Source organism: Sminthopsis crassicaudata, chromosome 6 (assembly GCF_048593235.1).
Source record: "Sminthopsis crassicaudata isolate SCR6 chromosome 6, ASM4859323v1, whole genome shotgun sequence".
NCBI lineage: Eukaryota > Metazoa > Chordata > Mammalia > Dasyuromorphia > Dasyuridae > Sminthopsis > Sminthopsis crassicaudata.
This window is the reverse complement of record NC_133622.1, coordinates 42,706,949-42,733,468: the sequence shown is the minus strand read 5'-3', so window position 1 is coordinate 42,733,468 and position 26,520 is coordinate 42,706,949. Positions and strand designations below refer to the sequence as shown.

The 26,520-nt window shown below is 35.3% G+C and overlaps 1 long non-coding RNA gene across 1 annotated transcript in view; it reads right to left on the bottom strand.

Annotated features, from left to right (window-relative positions):
- LOC141546832 (uncharacterized) overlaps positions 1-14,530 on the bottom strand; it is a 59,906-nt gene extending 45,376 nt beyond the window's left edge. The window contains exon 1 of the long non-coding RNA XR_012483432.1: positions 14,321-14,530. This is a non-coding gene — a long non-coding RNA (uncharacterized LOC141546832). The remainder of the gene's footprint in view (positions 1-14,320) is intronic.
- Between the last annotated feature and the right edge of the window lie 11,990 nt (positions 14,531-26,520).

The following is a 26,520-nucleotide window of genomic DNA, read 5'->3' as shown; positions in this document are numbered from 1 at the left end:
ACTTGCCATTAGTGCAAAAATTATGGGTAGGCTAGACTGCTGTCTTGAGGAACTATGGAAAATTGCCTTTCGTATGGAAAACTTTGGTGTCTAAACAGAAGAGAAACTTTTGTGCTTAATTTACTATAGTGATCTCCAATATATTTATTTATACAACAGGAAATGTTGTTCTACTTTTTCTCAAATCCATCTGAAAGACTATAAAATAAGAAGCCCTTTCTCAATTGAGATAGCATTTACCTTTGTCACCTGTTAGTATACGCACGATATGATTCTTTCTTTGCAGCTAAAGGAATAAAGAGTTCCTTGAATTAAAAAAAAAAAAAAGCAAAAACTACTAAATCAATTCCTCAACAATCTTAAGCTCTTGTAGTCAAGACCAAGTCTTCTTTATGACTATGTCAACATGATACTTATATCTGGCCAGTTCCATCCATTTATTGGGCAATTGAGTGAAAATAAATCAAAAAACTACTTTCACTGAATTTAAATCATTTCAATTGGTCTTCTATGGTAAAGAAAATTTTTGCTTAACTTTAGCTTGTATTCAGAATGGAGTTGTATGTGAATATAGAATGCCTTGAAGTATGTCTAAAAACATGTTTAATCAATGAATCATAGAATAATAGAATTTCCACATTTTAGGAAAAAAAACTCAGACAAAATCTCGTCCAAATTTTACTTACCTACAAATTCACTTAAAAACACCTGTAACAAGGCTCTGTTTTAATATAAACAAAGCATCAAAATAAAATTATAAAGTATACCCTCAGAACAAAATTCAAAGTTTGCCATGGGTTTCCAATTTTCCCTTTTCTCTGAAATGCCAATATCTCTCTAAGCTCTCAGCTATAATTTCCTAAGTGTTTATAAAACAGATCCTCCTCTCTAGGGAGGAATAGAATCTGATCCAGTGTGAATCTGATAAAATCAGATAAAGAAAATCAAATAGATGAAGCAGTGACAGAAGCAGAAACTTTTATTGGAATGTCTAAATTGGAGGAACATCAAATCAAGATTTCAGCAGAACATAAGCTTTTTTCTGGTAATTCTATTTATGGTTCAATTAAAAGAGAATTTAACTATGTTCATTAGGAGAAAACAATCTTTAAAAAAAAAAAAAAAAAAAAAAAAAAACAAGACTTCCAGTGTATGAAAATGTGGCTCATGGCAGATTATATAATCTCATCATATGCGCAATTACATCTCTATGGCTTCATTGCCTATTTCTACCCTAAATTCACTTCTTGTTGCCAGGTATTTGGAAGTACTAAAATAATTACTAGTCCTTCATGATAAGTTAATATCGTAAAACTGCATTAAGACTTTCAGGACACCCATGAGCCCCAAAATAGATGTAAACACACACAATTCTCTTTCAATAACTTTTATGCAATACAAAAATGTACACTTCTTGTTCCAGCCACATATAACATTAAGCCCATTCAACAATATGTCTAGAATAAAGTCATGAAATTCAAAATCAATCCCAAAAGAGATCCAAGCCTGGAAACTAAGGCAAATACAATCTTTGTTCCATCATATATCTCATAGCACACCAAGATACTCTCATAAATTATTTGGCCCTTCTTAATGTATTATATTAGTAATCAATTATCAATGTTCTATGTATGTCACAATTCTTTTGGAAATCCTTCAATTTATCTTTTTTTTGCCTATTTAGAAAAGTTCACATATCTTAGCCTGGAATTCAATCTGGCTCAACTCCACATTCTCAGTTTTATATTATGATTCTCTTTTACATAAAGTGGACTATTCCCCATTTCTCACTACATCCCATTACAATCCTAGAATTCTTTGACTTCATGATTTTGGTCACTGTTCTCCCTCTAAAGAAGCATAAATCTCCAAGCACAGCCAGGGATTTGTCTTAACATCCTGAGCAATATATTTCATTTAATCATGATATAAACATTAAGAGCCTACTGTGCGCCAAGCAATATAGTATATCCTCAAGATACAAAGACTAAATGAAATATTCCCTGATTTAAATAAGTTTTCTCCTATTTAAAGAAAATAACATGAATACAGCTAAGACAAAATGTCCCTCACATATTTGGGCGTGATATGTGTGCTATTAGCAATTGGGAAGAGAGTTGAATTAAAATAGACTTACCTGTAGGAAATAACACTGAATTTAGCACTGAAGGAAGTAGAAGTAAAGAATCAGCACCTTCCAGGCCTGGGCTGGGGGATGAGGAGGGGCAGAGAGACAATCCATGTAAAGACATAAAGACAGAAAAGGGATTATTATGCATAAGACCAATTAAGCTAAATTGCCCAGGGAGGAACAATTTGATGAGATCCAATATCAATTATCAATTGTATGAGCTTATCAAGGCTTGAGCCTTTGGCTGGGGTCAGTAAAGTACACTCCTACTATATGCCCATAGGAATCTTGCTTAAAAGGCAGAGGCAACTCCTGAGTATGTCATTCAATTAGTAGAATTGCCTAGGACTCAGGAGAGACTCTCTTAGAGGAACAACTCTAAGGAGGTAGCTATATAGGACAGTGATAGACTTTCTTTAGTCTTTTCCAGTCCCTTTTTTTGCTTATGCCATATTCCTAGCGTTCCACACAATAGTATATTGGGAAAAGGGGGAAAGGGAGGGAGATTTTCACTCTTATATCAAGGAGCAGTGTATTAACAATTGTTTGGCAAAAGAACATGGCAGATGGCAATGCAACTCTGATGGAAAATGAGTTGCTTGTTCAGAAGCCACCAATACATTTTTACTTTTTGGTCAAAACAAGTCAAAGGTTTGCTTCGATGTCAAGACCAACTTCTATCTCTTCTAAGAGAAACTAATGAGCAATTTAAGTGGTTTAATTGTTTTTGTACCTATTGGGACATCCTTTGCATGGCCTGCATTTCTTAATAGTAATTAAGTCCTACTTGTATGCATTGCTCCTTTAAGGGCCGATTCTGGAGTTAGTATAGTAACCACACTTGGAAAAGCCTCCATAAGCTCATTTTGAATATCAAATCAAAAATGGAATCAAAAAATCAGAGGTCTATCTTACCCATGATACTCATTAGCTGTGGGAATATGGGCAAATTATTTACCTTTTATTGGCCTTAAACACCTCCAGAGGGTTTATCTATTAACTAATAAAAGGGTTGTAATCAGGCATGGTTTATATCCAAGAAACTGGAAATTTCTATAAAGCAGAGCTTGTTTTTTGTTTTTGTTTTTGTTTTTCCTGGACTTAACAAAGTGATAAAGAAAATTTCCACCATGCAGATTAAACTTACTTTTTTTCCTTGAAAAGATGGCTACTAAGCATTAACCAAAACACTATTGGTTCTAGAGAATTTCTGGGGCAGAGAGAGAAGGAGAAATCACATATTCTTTTCATGTTATTATAGTTGTTGCTTCTATTTTAAAATGATTTCCAATTTCAAAATCTATTGCCTTCCTATTTCAAATAAATCACATTTCACTACATCTAAAATACTATGCAATTTCACATAATCCACAAATTACACTGTGTGAAAATGTTTCCAAGTTAATGAAAACATATTCATTACTAATTCTAATCTAGATCATACAATTAAATACTAACAAAAAATACATATCTAATTTAATTCTTCAGCCCTAGTGAATGTCAGGCCCTAAACGCAATCCCACAATTAACTACATTTGGACACAAATAGGGTCATTTTTTTCAAGTTCTTAATGTCATTAAATTATAATGATTATACTTGGAAAAGATACAGAACCTATTGAGATACAGATTATAGATCAAGTTATACACAACTATGATATGTGCACTGATGTATGTCCTAAACCAAATAAATCAGACAGAATTCTTTAGGAGTGATGTTTTCCTTTTACAAATGTACTTGTTTTCATCCCTTGCTTATTATTCATTTTAATGAGTTTTGTCAGCACTGCTAAAAAATATACAACACTTGCAAGCCAAAAATAAGAGCCAGCTGGATCCCTGGTGTTGAAACCTCCCCTCCCTTGTTAGGGAATCAAGCGGATATGTTTCTCTTGTTAATTTACACTTTATTTCACAGTTAAGGTACCTTTAATGTGATAAAGGTAACAGAAATTCTGGTCAAGTTTGAAAGGAGAATGTGTGGGGTCTTTTTTCCTTATTAATAGAGAAAGTCTGGGAAAGTATTTCAAAAAAATAGCTACTCTCAAAGACTTTTATTTAAAAAAACAGAAAGAAAAGAATTTCAGCTATACAATATTTACAGTACATGACAGTAAACAATATGTGGATGTGCATATGAATTTATGATCTTGGAATCATGGACTAGAGCTGGAGAGAATCAGAGAAAACATTTAATGCAGCCTTCATTTTACATAGATGACATTTTAAGTTGAATATCAAGAGTAGCCTGAAAGAGAAAGAAAAGTTCTAAGATAGCAATAAAAATGTTTTAATTTACAAAAACAATAGGAGTAAAAGAGTCATCTCAATTTTATGCACAGAACTAAGCCCCTGAAGTTTCTATTTTCAGTTCTGACTATTGGAACCCCTTGTTACTTTTCTAGATTGAGTGTAACTGAATTATGCCGGTCATAAAATTACCCCACTCCAAGCAGCGCCCTCTGCTAATCTCAGTCCACACAAGAATTGCAAGGCTTTTAGCAAAAATATGTAATTAAAATTTAATTATAACAGAAGGCAATTAAATAAAAATATAATTTTCTACTTCCATACAACAATGGATGCAACCTTTGATGGATTTCAGGGAAATTATAATCTAGTTCCCTCAAGCAAGTAGGGAAAATATACTTCAGAATTAATAATTCAATAGTTTAAAAAAAATTTTTTTAGTACCTTTTACCTCATGGTTATCTGTGGAAAACTCAACAAAAGCTTGTACCTGCTGGAACCTCTTGGGATCATTTGGTTTCTGATGAAGGCTCTCCCTTTTCCCCAAGCATCCAGATTCATCCACAAATCCTCCATTTGGGAGAACGTACAACTATTTCCCACATTCATATACTCTAACCATAGACCACACAACTTGCCTCCCACATCTGCACTCATGTTCCCCCCTTTCATCCCCACTCTTGTCTTCCAGGTCACTCCCCAGTAGTCAAAGTCCTAGCCTAGTGATATCAAGATTTTATGGGTAGGAGAGAAACATTTTTAGAAAATGAAGGTTTATCTGGAGAAGCAATGATCTCTGCAACTCAGAAATGTGGGGAATTAACTACTGGAAATTTATTTCTTTGGTAATTCCCACTACATCTGAATGTAGCCTGAGGGGGTTTTAGTAGCAACTAGAATAATAACTCACATCTCTTTTGTGCTTCCAGGTTTACTGTGACCTTTTCTGGCAACTCTGTGAGGTAAGTGGTACAAGTATTATAAAAATCCCCATTTTTAGGATGAAATTTTGAGATTTTCAGTCATTTGTCTATGTTCACACAGCTAACTAGGGCTGATGCAGGATCTGAACCCAGGTTTCTTGAAGCTCCAAGTCCTGCACTTTTTCTAATATGCTATTTTGCCTTTCTCCTTCTTCTCTAATATCACCCTTCCTACCCCTTAGTTGGCTGTCCTCCTGAACTAGTCAAAACACAGGGTCCCCTAAGTAATGGCCCTGGGACAGATTCGTTGATTAATGGTGCTGTTTTGCCTTTAACACTTATAAATACCATTCACTATTCTCACCAATGGCACATTTATTTAATATCTCTATGCACTGGGCAAAAGCACTGGGGATATAAATATTTAAAATGGTCCTTGCTCTCAAGGAGCTCTCAATCTAATGGAACAATAACTTGCAAACAACAACATCAAAACATTAAATTAATTTAATTTAATCTATTTATTATTATCATTATTATTGATTATTTAATTGATTGCTAGTGTTAGAATTTTATTAATAAATTTAATTTAATGAAAATTAATTTAAAAGGCCATCCATAGGAGAAAGTGGAAATAATCAACAGAGCAAAGGCCGTGGAATGGAAGGAATTAAGAAAAGCTTCCTGTAAAAGATGGGATTGTGGTTAAGACTTGAAGGAAGAAAAGAAAGGCAGGAAACAATAAAGAAAAGGACTAGCATTCCAGGCAAGGCTGACAGCCCTGAAAATGCCAGGTTGTCAGGGGATAAAGGCTCTTGTTCAAGGAGCAGCAAAAAGACCAGAGTCATTAGTTAGGGAGGGGACAGAGAGTATGGAGAGGTTTTTGAGGACTTGGAATAGCAAATAGAGGGTTTTATATTTGTTCCTAGAGGTGATTAGAGTTTATTGAAATAGAAGGGCCACTCAGACTTGAACTTTTGGAAGATCATTTTGATTACTGAGGAAATTGGATGGGAAGAGACTTGAAACAAGGAGACAAATCATCAGGTTATTGCAATGATATAGGTGTGAAGAAATTAAATTCTGCAGGTATCTATCTCATAAAATGCCATCTTACCTACTGTGTGTCCCGTTATCACCAATAGAAAATGCTATGTAGCATTTCTAGAAATTGTAAATGTGAGCACTGAGCTATTTCTAGATCTTAGTTGACAGAAAGGACTCCTTGTTTGATAGCTGACCCGTTTAGAGACCAGAAAGGTTTTTTGTTTGTTTGTTTGTTTGTTTTTTAAATATTCAACAATTGGTTTGGTCAACTAAATCTAGATATTGGAGTGCAAGTTTAGCAAACTATCAATTGAACAAATTTCATCTAATTCGGTTATGTAAAATAATCAAACTTCACGGTTACAGAGTCCTTGCAATTTGATGAGGATCTGCGAGGGTCCCCATCCACAATCCAGGTAACCCTCTGATTGATTCTCCTGAAGTTCTCCCTCCCATTCAGTCCTGGTGAATCTGTCCAACAATCAGATGCAAAGTTAAAGACCTAGCAGAGCTGGACTCTCAGCGCCCAACGGTACATCCAATGGTTCACTATTGTCATTGGATGCCATGATTATGGTTGGATGCTCATGGGTCTGAAAGGTGTGAGAGCCATACATTAGCATGTGTGTGATCAACAAACTGCCTAATTATCAAACCTTAAAGTGTTTATATCACTTCATGTTTCCTCAGTGTTCATTCTAATAATAATTTTAACATTAATATTTGGACAGCTAGATGGTACAGTAGATAGAGTTCTGGGTCTGAAGTCATAAAGACTCATTTTCCTGAGTTCAAATCTGGCCTCGGACACTAGTTGCCATGGTTTCCTCATCTCTCAAATGATTGAAAAAGGAAATTGTAGATAGGAGATAAACTCTTTTAGAAAATGAAGGTGTGAGAATTTATTTGGATGAACAATGATCTCTGGAATGTAGTCTCTTTGCCAAGACAATCCAAATGGGGTCATGAAGAATCAAATTCAATTGAAATGACTGAACAACAAAAATCCAGTGACCTATTATAGAGCACTCTAACTACATTAACATTTCCCTGAGCACAAAGTACAATTTCTTCTTCATTTTGGCAGCAGAGTAGGAAAAAAAAATTGGATTTGGATTTGGAGCTCATGACTCAAATCCTGTCACTATTTATATGACTTTGGACAAGTTATATGTTTCCTCATCTATAAAATGAAGAATTTGGACTAGATAACCCCAGAAGTCCTTCCAGTTGTCAATAAATGATCCCATGAACTCTCACAACTTGCAGAATGCTTGCACATACAGGCACTTAGTCAAGTAGCATTTATCGAGAGTCTACTATGTGAAATCAATAAATATGTATTGAACTTAATTCTTATTCAAAATGTTCTATCTCCTTTGACCTGGAGATTCTATTGCCAAGAATATTCTATCAAGTGTTCAAAAACTAAAAGAAAACAAAATATGTTTAGCATAACTGTTTAAATATTTTAAATGAAATGAGGAAAAAGTAGATTTACATTGACTTGTTAATGTACAGATTATGGCATATCAATATGCTGGTATAATGCTGTGGTTTAAGTAATGATGACTGAAGAATTCAGAAAAACATGGGAAGATTTAAATGAATTGATGAAAAGTGAAGTAAGCTGAACAGGAATGAATACACGTATTGACAACAATACCACAAATTCAACAGCATCGTGTAATTATACTTATCAAATTTTGCCCTTAAAGAAGTGAAAAGAAAGTGTTCCTCCCCTCCTTCTTTGAAGAGTCTAGGTAGGGAGGAAACTATCAATGTAAAATGAAGCAGTTCAGGGACATTGTATATAAAGTGCTAGATCTAGAATCAGCAAGACTTGATTTGAAATTCCGTCAAGGATCCTTACTAGCTAGACAACTCAGAAAATCATTTAACCTCAGTCTTAGTTTTCTCCTCTATAAAGTGTAAGTGATAATGACACCTATTCCATAGGATTGTGGCAGGGATCAAATGAAATGATATATGTAAAATGCTTTGCAAAGCTTAAAATCCACTATAAATGCTAGCTATTGTTATTATTTATCATTATTATACTGTTGGGTTTAATTGATGCATTGGTTTGTTTTGCTGAATTTATTTTTTTTCATGTTCTGGTTTTTCATAATTTTTTTATTCTTTGTGACAAGGAATTGCTCCCTGGAGACCAGGAAGAAGAAAGATGTATTTAGAATCGAAGGTGATGGAAAAATAAAAGATATTAATAAAAAAGGTTTTAAAATAAATGTTCTCTTACAAACCTCCTTCAGTGAGCACAAGGTGTTAGAAACATTGTGCCTTGGGACTTTTAAATTTCACAGATTGCAGCTAATATATAACTTTTTAAATAGCTGGAGTTTTCTGTCTCTTAAAAACGTTTGCATCTTTTATCTATTATTTTGTATCACCTAAGGAAAATGCCTCCACTAAGGCAAGTGCAGGAGAGAACAAACTTTGGAAGAGTATACTGTCAAAATAGAGATGCTTTATGTGCAGTCCTGATTGACTTCAGGCTTGCTTTCCAAGAATCAGACTAGGTATTGAGATATCCACAAGACTGGACAAAAGGTGATCAGCTTTTTGTGGTTGTATCAACTCTCAAAGATTCTCTACTGAATAATATGCAATGGCAAAATAGAAAATACTCACACTAATGAAATCAGTGATCCTTGCAGTAAGGGCCAATGGGTAAAATGCTGGATATCTGTATAATTCTTATATTGGGGATTCTTAACTTGGGATCTATAGACATTTTTATTTTTTTTTTCATTTTGATAACTGTATTGATTTCCTTTGTGACCTTATGAATTTTGTTGAGGCATTTAAAAAATATGATGCTGAGAAGAGATCCATTGGTTTCATCAGACTGCCAAAAAGGGTCTGTGACATAAAAAAGCACCAACTTCTTCTGTATATTAAGCTTGGTAAAAATATTCTCTTTAGTATCTAGTCTTCATCAGAATTGAAAGATCATATAATGTAATTTATATTCTATTTATAAAAAGAGCATATAGTTTTTGATAACTCTCTCATCTTAGAATCAAGTGAGCACATTTTATAAGTGCTCTAAAAAAAAGGGGAAATATAGCTATGGAGTTTAAAAATAAATATCAAAGACCATTCTTCAAGAGATTGGTATTTTTAAGTATGTTTAAATATGAATCTCCTCACTCCAAGTTTAGTGCTCTTTTCAGAAGAACAGGGTATCTTTTACAGATTGGAGAAAGACATTTTAAAAAATCTACTCACTGTATTATAACATATGTATTGTGATTATATAATTATAGCATTTAATTATTCTTAACAGAAAGATCCAAGTTTATCTATGTAATGTCTAGAAAAAGGGAGCACCATTTGGGGTTGCCTTGGCAAAGATAAGTGGAGTGGTTTCCCATTTCCTTCTTCTACTCATTTTCCAGATGAGAAAACTGAGGCAAACATTAAGTGACTTGCCCAAAGTCACACAATTAGGAATGACCTGAGACCAGCTTTGAACTCAGATATTTCCAATTCCAGCCCCTGCAGTCTATCCACTGAGTCACCTGGCTATTCATATATACATATATATATACACATATATATATATACACATATATATATATATACATATATACATATATATATTATTTATATATATTTATTATATATTATTTATATATATATATATATTTAGCAATCATATTTTCCATATCAAATACTGGAACACATATTCAAACAAAGGACACTCATTTAGTAAAGTCTTACTAAAGGTAAACTCTATCTAATATCAAGATTTTCCTTGTATACAGTTCTTCTATAGTAGAGAGACCCCTGGAAAGTGATAGAGGCCCAGGGTTCAAATTTTTACTCTGTCCTTTTACAACCAACTGGACTTTGGGTGTGAATTTCTGCATCTATTATGACCTTCTCATGGAATACCTTAAGACATCTAGATTCCATCTGAAAAGATAATTCCAGACACCAATTCTAGACCCTTTACAATACAAGAGTGTAAACTTTGCCTGGTCAAACTGAGCCTAACATGGTTTCTTTCTCCTCAGGAAAAATTCTGCTACTATTACAGAATAAGGTGCCTCTCACAAAGGAGATGAGACACGTCAAATATGTGATGGAATATTTTATTTCAATATTAAGGAAGGTTACACATCTTATTTACAGTCTGCTGATTATATTTTTAGGTATAACAGACTAATCAATTAACATTAAAGATTTATGAAGGGACAAGTTAATCATTTTCTACTCAATTCCTTCCTACTAATTAAAGATTTTTCACCATTAATCTTTGTCCTTTAACATTTAATCTGAAGTAATGTTTGTCCTTTAGTTTTAACATCAATTTTAAATAACAGCTTTAATTTTGGTACAGAGAACCATTTTGGCTTTCAAATTAAATCATGAAATCTCTGAAATGGTTCCCCTTTAATTTTTACATACAAAATGTCATTTACATTAATTTGATACTTTCAGACTACAACGTTTAGTCGACAATATCTAATTAATTTGGCAAAAGAATTATGGAAATAATAAAAATCACTTCCAATTTTTAAGTAACAGTTCATTTTAATGCCTAATTAAATACATCTCTATAATCAAAGGAATCATCTTGAAGTACTGTAATATTATTATATTTTTAAGACTAGGTCTACTTATTTCATCAGCCAGGCAGAAATTGAAAAGGCTACTAACAGGCCAAATCCTACTTCTGATCAGCACAGGAGCATTGATCTACCCTTTTTCCAACCTGAGCTGGTTCTCCTCTCCTTGGGTCATCTGGTGTCTCCTACTCCTAAAAACCCACCATAATGATGTCAAAGCTGCTGAAGTTTAGAACTCCTAAATTCAAAAGATCCACTGCCTCAGTCTCTCCAACAGCACAAATTACAGGCATATAAGACTATGCTCAAAAATAATACTATTTTTAAATTTCTGAAAATTGGATTTTTGAAAATTAGCTTTATTTTACATTTGGCAGGGATTGGAGACAAAGGCTATGTTTCTCCAAAGCCAGAAATCAAGTGGTAAGTTAAGGCAATCTGAAAACAATAAGATATAAAGATTGTTGAAAATGATGAATTTAATGCTGAAATTTCCCATCTACCCTCTCATTTCAATGATTCTATGTTGCAGACTGGTACTTAATAGTGCAGGATATTTGAATATCCTGAATCATGATGGGTGGCAAGATTGTAGAATTCTTCACATTTTCTCCCATCCCCATGGGGGTAAAAAGCTTCCTAAATTCCCAGTGCTAAAATTAAGGTCAGATAAGAACAGAATCTACCTACTTTCTTTTTTAAATGACTAGGAATTATTGCCACTCTCTCCATTATCTTCCCCTCTTCAAACTTCATCAATTGCCCCACTTCCAAAATCCTCCCATAAAACTAGACTTAAACTATTTTCTGTTATCATTTCTTCAGGAAAATAATAAACAATCTATCTTTTTTCTTACCAAAGAAAAGAGATTCAAATGTCTCCCTTCCCCATCTTCTTACTTTACATGGTGTATGTCTAAGTTTCTCATTTTAAAAATATATTCACAACATCCCCATTCCACAAGGGGTACTTGGCAAATGAAAGAATTTCTAGTACTCACTAGGTACAGTTTTCCAAGCCAAAATTTCACATAAAATGTCACTGGTGTGAGATTACATGGGCTTTTAGGTCTGTGTAGTTTCCTTTATAATAGGACATTTTAATATACTGGTAAATACTGCAAAGAAACTGAAAAACACATAGAAACTATTAGGAGAAAAATAACTCTTTTGACTTTCTTATTTGGCTTTAAAAATGCAAGTGCTAATATGGATGCCCATTAACCTAAACATCTGGAATCTAGTGGTCTAAAATAAGCAGCTTCTGAAGTCAAAGTCTTAAATAGAATGTGGTTCATGCTTCAACTTTCATTCTTTCTAATTTCCAGAAAGAGCCATTTGAAAGCATAAAGCATGATTGAGCCGTGTCATGTAGAAACTTCTTCAGCTCAATGACTTATCAGATGGACATCTATTTTTTTCAGAATGTCCCTCCCCAGGAAAATGTTCCAAGTCTTCAGTCAAATATTGTGCTCCAAGTTTGTCTGTTTTCCAGTTTGTCTAGAAAATGGAAGGTTTCAAAATCAAGCAGCAGCATCCCTGCAAGTCCGATTTTCATCCATGTTAGCCTTACTCCAACAACTATCTCAAAGTTATTAAGAGTACATTTTCTATTCAGGTTAGCATAATTCTCTCACTAGCTGACCATTAGGAGTATAATAAATAGGCATTTCCTGATCGATGTACCCTCACAGAGAAGTATTATAATAAAGGGATGATTACAGTGAAGAATAATAGAACTGAAAGCCAGAACATAGTCATCCCCATTCATTGCAGTGCTAGGGCAGGATTAGACAATGAGACAAGGCTGCATAGAAATTATATAAAATACTGTAATTCTTTCAATTTATTGCACTTTTAATTATGCTATCCTTAATTTAAAGAACTACCGTGTCCAGTACAGTGCAGTCTTGGGGCTGAAATTAATTTGAAGGCTAACTAAAATTTACTCTCCTGCACACATTTCAAATCAATTTTAACTAAACTAAAATGTTTTATGACCCTTTAGTTTATCCTAAGCATTATGTATCTTCATAACTTTGTAATGAGTGTAGGAGATCCAAGAGAAAGAATCATGAATCTTTTTTTTAAATTTCCCTAAAAACAAAATATTTTTCAGCCCTGCTTTAAATTAAAAGAGATGTGAGAAAATGAGAGTGAAATCTCATTACTCCTGACAACCTAACAGCTCAATAAGCCAGTTTTAAATCTTATTAAAGGGTCAGTTGTTCGTTACTTCTAGTAACCATCATCATCAAAGCCCAGCAGCATTGCATTCAATTTTACTTTAAAATTCCAAGACAGTTGAGGTCAGACAAGGGCTGCGAGTGTATAAACCAATCCCTCGGAGTGGACTTTTGCAAACTGGATTCCTTTCTGATGCTTCAGGTGGAATATTGATAGGAAAAGGCTTTGCTTATAAAGAAATTACATTTTAGGACTATCTGTACTGAAAATAAGATCTAATAAACTGAAATCTAAAGACATTATCAATCATGATCCTCGGGGAGCAGAACAGAATAATGCCACGTATCAACTTCCTCCCTATGACAAGTAACATGGCAAGACGAAGACTAAAATAAGACAGCAGATTGCATCTGCTATATTTTTGGCAATCTTGGCTTTATATGGAGAATGATCACACATTTACTTGCACTTAAAATTTTTCTCTTGGTCATTTATCCAAAATATATTTTTAATGGTAGATCAAATCTTAACCATCACTCAGCCAACTTTTGCCCATTTCCCAGTCAGTGTATGTGGACTCAAAATCCAGCCTAGTGGGTGAATTTTCATATTAGCCCAAAGCAAAACAGAATTGGAGACATCCACTTAAAAATATATGGGCAAATCATTCCAACCCCAAAACATGTGAATTTTGGATCATTCTAATGACAATTCTTTTCTATTAGCAGAGAAAATATATTGATAAGTTGGTCCTTTCAAATCTATTAAATTTTGTTGTTTCTGAGACAGTAGTTGTAATACATTTGTGTGCTGGTAAATATTTAATAACTGGCTCTCAAAAATATGTGCACAAACACTTTAAAATTTAATCTGTGTTGTTAATATTTTTCCATTCCCATCTTAAGTCTACATAACCAACAAAACAATAAATCAGTCCCTGATTTATAACACTTGCAATTCCATAGTATGAATATTCCAACTGAACATTTAACAATCAGCTTTCTCCAATTAATTAGAACTGATTCTAGCAAACATTTGTCTTAATGTTCTGGATCACATAAGAAGAGGAAAGATTTCTGAAGCTATAAACATAAATCAAAGTTCAGAACTCCAAGTTCTGGAGCAGATAAAATTCTTTTTTTTTTTTTTTTTTTTTTGAAGGTGGGATAAGGGGACAATCATACCTTGCTTAGAAGCTCTCTTCACACCAGAAGAAAGACCTCATCCTTGAATTTCGTTGTTAGCCAAACTCCTCCTGGTCACAAACTGACAAGGTTTTTAAGCCTAAGTAAGGTGAAGGAAGCTCTACCATCAATACTAAGAAGAGAGTATATTTTCCTATTCTTATTCTATTCCAAAAGAAAAACCCATATCTGCAACTGCAATTAAGGATATAAAATATACATAAATAAGCAAATACATGTAATATGAGGAATTTATGTTTCCTTAAAGTAGCATATTACAATACCCTATTTAAGTGCTTGAATTACAGAATAACTGGAAAAGGAAGAGGGGAAAAAAGTTGAAACCAGCTTAAGAGGGATGAGATCAGAGAAGAGTAGAGAGATTGGTTTGTGAACAGCCGTGAGGACCCAGCTGAGACTGTTTACCCGAATTACAGGAGTGAAATCTAATGAATTTTGAGATTTGTTTTCTAGTCACATTGAGCAGCTGTAGAGCAGTTACTTAAAGATGAGGTTCAGCAGATTGGAGACTCAGTAGTAAATGAGTGAGAAATCAAAATCTCAGCCCAAGGTCATCTACAAGAGCACAGAAAAGCAAAATGGGCAAGATACTGAAAAAGCACTGGATTTGTAGCTGGAGAGCCTTGATTTCAATCTCAGCCCCAGTATTGCCAATGTGGCTTGGGACAAGTCAGTCTTCCTGGACCTTGGTTTCCTTATTTATAAAATCAGGGAGTGGGTGACAGGATGGACACTGAGCTCCTTCCAGAGCTCAAACCATCATCCTATTTAGAGAAGGTTGTACCTGGGCTGAGCCTTGAAGGAAAACTGCATTCTAGGCTTGCCTCAATTTCTCCTATTTCCCTACATTTTTATTCTTCCTCCTTCTAGTCCCTTCATACACTTGGCAAAAGAAAAAGGTATCAAAGATGCTAGAGGAGGTTAATGGGTTAAAATGGGTTTTTAAAATTGTCTTAAAAACCAAAAGAAACAATGACAGCTCTCCCCAAAAGTCAGAGAGGTCCATGAAAGTCTTATAGTGATAAGGGAATTTGAGTCATAGCTTTAAATTTATCCCTTATTATTTAAAATAAGGAGTTTTCAACCAGATGTCACTAATCTGAGGCAATCCTGTCACCGAAAGTTCACATCAGATTAGTTGGCATTGATTTCCCTGCCACAAAACTTTCATGGGAAGGTTTAACATACAAAGAGTCATGGAAATTGAGAGTTGGAAGGGGACCCTATTGCAATCAGAAGTTATTGTTAACAGCTAAATTTTGAAAATATTATAGATAATATTTTAGGACTATCTGTACAGAAAATATTACAGAGATAGTACAAAAAAAATCAATGAACTAGGTGGGAAATCAGTTAAAATAGCTGTTTGGAATAATTCAAAAAACAATCTAATTTTTTCCCTTTTTCAATTTTATTTGGAGTTGGGAAGGCATATATCTGTACTATGACAGGCACTTGCTAGAGATGTTTGATAAAGGCATTTTACTATGGCATTTTAAGGAAACATACCATTGACCTGTAGCCCTTTTGTACAAAAAACCCCACATATAATGGGTCTTGATTCTCCCCTTTACTAAGATAGGAAATGACATCCAAAGTTTTTCAAAAGCCCCTCATGCTCAATTAAATCCTGCCTACACCTGCTGCCATTGCTTGCTGACTTTTACTCAGAGATGACCTTTGCAGATTGAGAAAGAAAGAGTACTTTAATAGCCCAAGGATCTCCTGAAGCATTTTTTGATTGAAACAGTTTTGCTGGGAAGAAAAGTCCATCTTTTTCTCTCCTGGTTCAAGTCACCTAGGGATAGAAAGGTACATTTGGAAACTTTATGCTCCAGTGTGGATATATATTGCCTCTATTGATTGGGCCTAGAGAAAGGTCTCAAATGTAGTAAAACTCTAAAGGATGTATATCCAAAAAGAGTGATCTGGTAACTCCCAGTACCTCTCACCTTCTGTCTGGTGATGGAGAAGTACGTGATTATTTATTTGTTTTTAAGTAAAATAACTCACATGCTATGATGTTACCACCATGTCCTATGTTCAAACATGTGGTATCTTTTCCTTCCAATCTCACCTTCAATCAATTACCTCATCTTGATAACTTCAACTATGAAATATATTGATCATCTAGGTGTATATATATATATACATATGCACTTGGTTTTCCTTTTGGGGAGAGGTAGAAGTAGAAAAAAGAAGAACAAAGCAAAAAGTACAGTGCAAAGAACAAAAGAAAACCTACAAGGAAATAAGAAAAGGTGGATACTTCTGAACACAATGTATTGTATTTATTATATAGGTTTTCTTGAAATAGAAATTTAGTGTTTCCTTATGAATCTTCATTTATGTCCTGTGTACATGGCATTTTTTTCTTTTTCTGTTTTTTTTCTTCTTTTTCTATTTGTTTTAAATTAAAAAAAAAACTGACTTCAAACACTTACTAGTTATGTGACCCCAGCAATTCACCATTTGCCTCAGTTTCCTCAACTGTAAAATGTGGATCATAATAGCACCTACCTCCTAAGGTCATTTTCAGGATCAAATGAGAAAATATTTGCAAAAAGCACTTTGGACAGTGTATGGCATGTAGTTGGCAGTATATAAATCAGAAATGGGGAACCTTTTTTCTTCTTCCAAGGACCATTTGGATATTTATAACAGCATTTGTGGGCCATATAAAATTATCAACTTTTAGAACTCAAGCAGTGGGAGGTTGTTGTCATTTGTGGTTGCCTTAGCAGGCTAGACCGAATGATTTCATGGGTCTTATATTGCCTGTGGACTAGACATTCCCCACTCCTGATATAAATATTTATTCCCTTTTCCTCCCCTAAGCCTTCCCTTTCCTTACATGCTAGTGTTGTTGTGAGAATAAAATGAGGTTTGTAAAGCAGTTTATTAGCTTTAAAGGTATATCTTTTAATTAGTCAGAATAATTTAATTTGTAATTATGTATACATACCATTTATATAATGATATAGTGTATTATTAATAATAGCCATATAGGTTTACAATAGCTATAGATGTGATTTTGTATGCATATAATGAATACATATTTTATATATAGCATATCTACATATATAGGAAATTAGTCTATAATATTGAAGATATATATCAAATATATATATATATATATATGTTTCTTCTCAAGTGGCTTACATTCTCTCCCTCAAGGGGGAAATGATATTAACAAAAAATGTATATACAAAATTTGCAAGGGAATGTATAATTTTAGTGGAGAGAGCACTAATGATTAGGTTGAGGTCCAAGAAGAGGCTTCTTTTTATGGCGTGTTATCTAATTCTTGCTTTGAAAATAGCTAAGGATTCTTTAGAATTTAGAGCTGGGAAAGTACATCATTCCAGATGGAGAACACGGCCTGTGAAAAGCACAGGAATCAGAGATGGATTGTCTTCAGCATCATCCATCTTACCACAGTCCTTTGGACCTCTATATTCCACCCTCTTTTCTCTCTTCACTGTCCCTTGAAAATGCCATCCATTTTAATGGCTTTAATTATCACCTCTCTGCAGATAACACCTAAATCCATTAGTTCACCTCACTTTGGGGATCATCTGACCACTGGACACTTAAAACTCACTTAAACTTCCACTTAAAACCCTCTACCTCAAACTCAATATTCCCCAAAATGCTTCATGGCCTTTCTGCTAAAACTTGCCAACTTCTTACTCCAATTACTAGTACCACCATCTCCTCAGGAGCCCAGGTTCAGATCTCGAAGTCAGTCACCCTTTGATTCTTCCTCTCCACACATCCAAATCCAATTTTCTATTGATGATGTCTTCCATAGCAACATTCTCCTCTCCTCTCAACCACTCCAGCTCAGGTTCTCATTACCTCTCAGCTAGAATATCCTAATAGCTTCCTAAATTATATTGCTTCCTTCCATCTCCTCACTCCCCCATCCAACCTTTCCATAACTGCAGGGAAGTTGTGAGACTCCTATGAGATCATGCTCGTAAAGCACTTTGCAAACCTTAAAGCATTTTATAAATACCCATTTTTGCTATTTACTGTTGTTTCATGGTGGTGGTTGTTAGCCTGCAGTTCCCAAGTCTTCAGGCTGATAATGACTGCATTTCTTGAGCTTTCTCAGGCCCTCCTGCCGAATTCAAGCAACATTTATAGAGCAATTCAAGAGTGTATTGATAAACGTTTAACAGCAGAACTTTGGGGGAAAAGGGATGCACACATTTGTAAATTGAATCTGTACTACTAATTCTTTCTTATTATACATTCTTAAGTCTAGACAATAAACAAAACAATAAATCAAGCCTTAATTTGTGAATATCTGCAGTGTAGGTGCTCATATTGAAAATTTATAGATGGTCCTCCCAAGCCCATTAGAGCTGGCTCCAGCACACCCCTGCACAGCTGCCAAAATAATCTACCTAATGGACAGGTCTAATTACGTATCTCTTCTGCTCAAAAGCATTCAGTGACTTCCAACTGCTTATAGGACTATTTTTTAAAAATTTCTAACCCTAAACTCCTCCAAAATCTGACTACAATCATTTTTTTCCTTTCTAGCCAGATTTCACAGGAGTCCCATCCAGGTACTCTGTCTTCCATCCAAAACGAACTACTGCTATTCTCCAAACTTACCCTCCACCCTCTGATCTCTGTGCATGCACACAGGATTCCTCTCATGTCTGGAGCTCAACCTCCTCACCTCCCACCCAGCTTCCCTCAAAGTACAGTTCACGTGCTACCTCCTACAGGAGTCTTTTCCTTCACATCTCTGCCTGCCGAAACCCTTGTCTCCCTTCAAAGGCTAGTTCAGTTGCCTTCCTCTCCATGAGCTGTTTCCTCTCGCCTTACACTGAAAGTTATTCCTCCTTTCTCAAATTTATTACAGTGCTTTGTCCGGACCCCATCACCTCTCATCGAGACTGTTATAATAACCCCCTCTTCACCTCCCTGTTTCCAGTCTCTCCCCTTCTCTAATCCATTCTGCACACAGCTACCAAAATAAGCTTCCTAAAGGCACAAGTCTCCCTACATCTCTCCCTTGTTCCCAAATCTCCAGTGTAGAGTGCTTTAGACTCTCCATGTAAAAACAAATCCCTCCACCTGCCACTTAAAACTCTCCACACTGAGCTTCACTGTATCTTCCCCAGATTTATCTTTACATTATTCTCCTTCATACATTATATATATTTATGATATAAATATATATTTATATATAATACATAAGTATATAATTATACATTTTATATTAGCTGGATAGATAAATATTCCCTCAACTTTATCTCAAAGACTCCTTAGCTTTGTTCAAGGCTCAACACAGAATATACCTCTTTAATAAAATCTCAGGTTCCTCCAGCTATTAGTGTTCGCTCTCTCCTCTAAGTTTCTTGTTTTTATTGATCTGGGTATTTAGGGTTAGAGTCAGAGCTTATCTGGTCCAGCCATCTCATTTTAAAGAAATTAAGATCCAGAAGGACTAAGTCAATTGACCTGTATCACACAGGCAGCAAGTATCCAAGAAAAAATTGAAGCCAGAATGTCTGTGTTCTTTGTACTATTACAGTGTCTCTCATGTCATATTCCTGAACATCTGATTTGATGTAATGATTAATACTACTGATCATATCACCAAGGTCTCATACATTTACAACCAGAGTAGGATTTAGGGGCAGGCTAATCCTACCCATTATTTCACAGGTGAGGAAACTGAGATTCAGAAACTAAATAATTGTCCTGTGGCTTCCTAAGGAGAAATCAAGCTGCAATTTGAGCTCAGGTTCGATCAATCCAAAATCAGTGTTATTCTAACTGCACCAGTGGGAACTGTCCAGTAGGAATCACTTTAAAGGGGAATGGAAAGAGATGTTGAGTTCATGTGGCCAGCCAAAAGGAGACATGCACATATCTACATAATAACACATTATATGAAGTCTTTCAGCTCAGATCCCTTTTGTTAACCCAATGTCAAACCCTTCAGGTGGACTTATCTGTTCTCTAGTACCCTGAACTCTGTTCTGGTTCTGGAACTGATTCTTGTTTCCATGTTAAAATTCCACTTTATGCCTTCCACCCATCAGCTAACCTCACTTTACTCCCCATTCCTGGGATGTATAATAATATTTATTTATTATTATAAATAATTCCTGGGGCCTGTATAATAAATTTGACATTTCTGCCACCTTCTTTCTTTCTTTTTTCCAAAACCCTCTCCTTGTTTCCCTAGGCAAAAACATTTGCTCTGCACCATGGAAAACTCTCAATTCCAGATTGTGGCAGGTACCACCTTTATAACCCTCCCATAAAAACATTAAAAATGTATGCTTTATGAAAAGCATCTAAATAACATGTGCTTAAACAGTCAGCAGCCACAGGCTAGGGTCAGGGGCTATTCAGCAGCTCCTGAAGGAAACTTTTGAATAACTGCATCAATAGCAGGAAGTCAAACTAGTATATGGGAAACCAGAAGGGGCAGTTTAAAATCCAAACACAAAGTTAAATCCATCCTGTTCTTCTACTCCTATTGCTAGCTCCTTGTCCCCAAAATAACTATCTTTCTTATATATATTTTTATATGCACCTATACCCACATGTTGTCTCCTCCAATATAATTTAAACTCCTCCAAGGCAAGCACTTTCACTCTTGTCTTTGTATTCCCCAGCATCCAGAGGAGCATCTGGTGAATGGTGGGTAGGCATTTAATAAAAGTCTGTTGACTGACTGATTGATTGATTGAATAAGGCAAATTCTCAAGAGAAATAACAAAATTGGGCAGGACAGGCAAGGACAGAACTGGAATTGAAAAAGCAAGGAGTCAAAAAACCACTTGGAAGTCAAAAGTACATGAAACTCTTTGGAACATGCTGGATATAAATCATTGCAAAAGGGATCCTTGCTCTTTGACCTTCCATTTTTTCCCTTAATCCCCTTCCCCCTGCTCTCTTTTGGGAGGTTGTCTCATCTATCATTTCCTCTGCTCCTATTTCTCTCATCTTTTCTCTCTACCTGACTTTCTTACTGCCCTCAAATCTATTCAGATCTTTTGTATTCTTTTAAAAAACCATCTTTGGACCCAGTTTGCCCCTTAAAAATATAAATGTCTCATCCCTGTTGCTATCAGAAAGGGTAGTCTACACTTATAGCCCTCACTTATCACCACTCTTACCATCTGGCTTCTGACTCCACTGCTCTTAAACCACTCTCTTAACGATGATCCTTGTACTTTTTCTTATCCTTCTTGACTGGCCTCCCTACTGCTCTTTCTACCACTCATCTCCACCTATTCATGTATATTCTCCTCCCTGGGCTTCTGTGACATGTTTCTTTCTCCCTCTGCTATCCTTCTGACCAGTTCTCTGGCTGCTTTACTTGTTCCTCTTTGTCTTCCCATTTGCTAAGTGTGGATTCAGCCCCAAACCCTATCCTATGTCCTCTATTTTTCTATTACAGGAGCAAGTTCCAGCTCGAGACAAAGGCTTCCAATAGCCATGTGTCATCCCATAGATTTCCATTCTCTCTACTCACCTAGACTGTTCCCTCTTTTTCCATGCCATTTTCCTAATGCCCAGTGTGACCAAGTCAGTCCTCCCCTCAAAATCCTTCTGGATAAAATATATACTTCTCAATCTGGCATTCAACTCCTTCTATAACAAAGCTCCAACCTGCTTTTCCAGCCTTGTTTTATATTATTATTTGATTTTATTAAATCTTATTGTATGTAATTGTATAATATATAGTATTATTTTTCTTTCTTACATTTTATTCTAGCTAAATTTCGGTTCCTAATGATTTCCCAAACTCTCTCCTCCCTTTATGCATTCACCCAGATCAGTCTGTGTGCCTTTTCAAGGCAATCTTTCTGCCTTTTAAAATATTTCTGTCTCTTTACAACTCCACTAAGCTCCTTTCAGGTCTGAGGAGATCTTCCTGCTCCTCCAAGTGAAAGTGTTCTCTCCCTCCCCAGTTGTTCCTATAGAATATTGCCTGAATTTCTCCTTTACTCAGGTCACTTTCTACTTTGTATTATACTTATCTCTATATGTCATCTCCTCCTAATAGAATGTAAGCACCTTCAGAGAAAGGACTATGTCATTTTTTATCTTTGTCTTCCCCCTGCCTAGCAGTACCTCACACATAGTAGCTGATTAATAAATGTTTACTGAGTTGAATTGAATGATGAATCATATCTGTCATTACAATTTTTGAGGGAGATCTAAGGCATAATAACCACATATTCACCTAAAATGAGACGCCATGCTGGAAACCAGGTACTCAGGGGACAGTCATTGATGTCATCTTCCTATGAGAAAAATATCTTAACAAGTATTAATTCTGCCCCAGTCTCATAATTGTCCAAAAATATGCTTATTAAATGTCTCTTTGTGTTGGTGCTGTCCCAGGAATTGCACAAAATAAATGTAATATCTGTTCTTTTCCTGTTCTTTGCCACATGTGGAGGGCAGACAAATAAGGAAATAATAAGCCTAATCATAAATATGTCTGAGAATCATACAAGATAAAACTTATGGTTCATCCATCTGTATTCTATCAAAGAAGAGAAGGGATGTTTTCTGGGAGCACTTACTCATGTTTGATAGGATCACTATATATACACATTGTACAATACATACATGAATCTGTATATCTTATACATGTAACCAAATATGAATTTTTAATCCTTTCATAGATAAGTTCAGGTTTCCAGCTTTACTAGTTTTTAAGAGCAATGAGATCCAGATTTTTGCTATCAAATTCTATAACCTATCATTTGACTCAGATTTCCTTCTTTGAACCTTAAGGGATTTTGGCAATTTTGGGTTAGCTCACTGAAAATAGAATGTTTCATTCTTTAAATCTGTGTCCCTACAACCTAGCTTAACATTTGGCACAAAGTGAGGGCTTAATGGATGCTCATCAATTGATTATGTCGGAGTTAAACAATTCATATTCATACAGATTTTGAGAATTTTGATAAACTTCCTTCAGTTATTTTCTCATACCAAAGAGCCCTAAATAATTTAGATTATTATTTGATTTTATTAAATATTATTGTACGTAATTTTATAATATATAATATTATTTTCTTTCTTACAGTTTATTCTGGCTAAATTTTGGTTCTTAATGGTTTCCTAACCATTAGTAGTCTCTCCTCCCTTTATGTATTCACATAGATCAGTCTGTGTGGCTTTTCAAGTCAGTCTTTCTGCCTTTTAAAATATTTCTTTCTCTTTACAAGTCAACTAAGCTACAACCTCCTTTCAGGTCTGAGGAGACCTTATTGCTCCTCCAAGTTAAAGTGTCCTAATACGGCTGCTGCTCTATCCCTTGGTCTATCATTGTTTTATTAATGAATAACATAATGTTGTCTGTTTTTTCTTTCTCATTTCCTGATGGCACAAAGCACTTTATAGAGCTCCTACGCCATGGCACATTGAGTAAATGTCCTTGTCTTAGGACGGTTTTTAAATACTCTTCTTGGATTATAACCGATAACTTAGTGTCACCCTCCTGAGGCACACCAGCAGGAACTGTTCACTTGTAATGAAGGAAGAAGAAAACATTCAGTTCATATGATCAAAAAAGGAAATACGTCTAGGACAGATTGAGAATCTGGCTTCATCTTCACTCAAACCCTTATGTATGTCATGTCTGAACTCTCTGACTCACCTAAATACTAGGTCTGAGTAGCTACAGATCTAGATGAATGTGTTCAGCCCAGCTCATTCTCTGTAGCCATTGGAGGGCAAAACCCACACACAAAAATATACCCATATATAGAACAACATGAAGAGAATAATAAGGAAATATAATTATGAATTATTATTTCTTAACTTGAGGGAAGGATTCTTTTTCCGCCAGGGAGTTTGTATCACACTTGCTTAGCACTGTGCTGACAGTAATAAGCAAATTAACAATAAATGTTAAATGTTTGTTAATTGACTAGAAAGGAAACAAGCAGCCTTCTATTTTTTAAGATGTTCATTTATTTGAATTTATTGTTGAATCTTAAGAAGTTTTTAAGCAAGGCGTACCGCATCACACACATACAATTAACTTTAAAAATGGAATAATTTCAGACAATAATTTCAGAATCAAGCCTGGAACTCAGGTACTCTGGTTGGTAATAAAGGGTACTTTTCCCCTTGAGCAGGAGTTCTTAACTTGTGAGTCAGAGATTATAGGGGGCTCTAAATTTGCTTGAAGGAAAAAAATTGCACCTTTATTTTCACTAACTTCTAACTGAAAAGTAGGATTTCCTTCACCCATGCAAATATGTTATTCTTCATAAAAGTCTATAGGTTATAGGTCCATTCATGCTTTGTTGGTTTGGGGACCAGACTGTGAGTCCAACCAAGAGGTTCAGAAGCCACCAGCACCGCCATCGATTCAGATTCAGACTTACTGAAGCTGATACTTTTCAAAAATATCCTTTTTGTATTCTGATACTCTAAATTTTGTTTAGAGTCATTATTTAAAGATATTTGGAGCAGTTTTGGGGATAAGTCAGCAAATTGCTGCCTTTTATTCCACCATTTTGGCTCCACCTCTTTAAATATAAATTCTAAACTATTATTGATCAGCATAGAATTATCATTAATAAAATATTCATTCTCAAGAATCCAGTTTAGTTGAGGTCCATAATTCTTTGCAAAGGCTCTCTTGAGATGATGATGATGATGATTCTTATCATTCTTTAATATAGGATTAATTAATAATACTTTGCACTACTTCATTTGATCCTCATATAACTAGGTGAAGTATGAGCTATTTCACCCACTGTAGGGTTGAGCAACATGCAAGAAGTAAGACTAGGTGGGTAGAATTTATGTAGAGCCTATTATGTGACAGACACTATGCTAAGAACTTTACAGATTAATATATTTGACCGTCATAGTAACCTAGTGAAGTAAGATAAAGACACCGGCAAGGTAAGGTGACTTACCCAGGATCACAGAGCTAGTAAGTGTCTGTAGATAGATTTGAATTCATGTTTTCTGATTCCAAGCCCAAAGCACCACACAACTGGTAAGTATCTGAGGCAGGATTAGAATTCAGATTTTTCTGAAAATTTTCCTAAAAAATCTCTTCATCTCCTCATATCTTTATTCCAGTAACTGAGAAACATCCAGAATATAGAGGGGACATTGTTGGAGCTAAATCAAGAGACTTAAATTTTAATTCCACCACAGATACTTCTTCCCTCCCTATTCATGAACAAGATTTTTAAGACCATCCTTTGCTCAATTGCTCCCTAGCCTTGATCCCTGAATGGGAGTTGCCTCAGTCAAACTGAGATCTCTAAGACCTTAACTTAAAAAGGCCGAGGTCTTCCATTTCACCCAGAGCCATTTCCAGTGTTCCTGATCTTTCTTTGGACACTGGACCCAGATGGCTCTGGAGGTGAAAGTGAGGCAGGTGACCTTGCCCAGTCCTCCCTCACTTAAATCCAATCCACTTGCATGTCATGGCAGCATCCCTGAAGTCCTGGTCCTTTGCAAAAATGAAGGACAAAGAACAACATCATGAACAAGGTAACTAAACCTCTCATTCACTGTTTTCTCATCTGTGGAATGGATATGTTTCTATTTATTCCACCTATTTCTTAGAGCCGTTCTGACAAAATTGTTAAATAAATGTCAGTAGCTATTAATATTATGTAAATTTCCTATAAACTCATCCTTGAAGTCTGGGTAAGACAGCACAGCTAAGTGGATAGATGGTCTGATTCAGGGTGGAAAAATTGGGCTCAAATCCTGCCTGAAACAGATCCTGATTGGCAATTCCCTAACAGTACAGGTGACAGAGCTAGAAGCGATTTTCCTTACCATGGATGTACTAGTAAAACACACCAAAAAGTCTCACAAAAGGAACATGTGTGGCAAATATTAGAATTTTTCCCTAACAGGAATCCAGCACAAGAGACTTTCATTGTTGACTGTTGAAAGACATGCTGAATCATGAGTAACATACTCTGAGAAGCCACTCCAGGGCATCCTTAGCAGTCTGTGCCATCACTTCAGCCTGACCTGGAGGATGCTTGAGGACATAAATGTGCAGGTGACAGTGTAAATAAGATTCCTTTCCAGAAATTTCATAAGCGCAACTGAAATAAATCCAGCCCCATCGTCGGAGGGAGGGGAAAGAGGATTTGCTATTGGTTATATTGTATATATTGTGTAGAGAAATT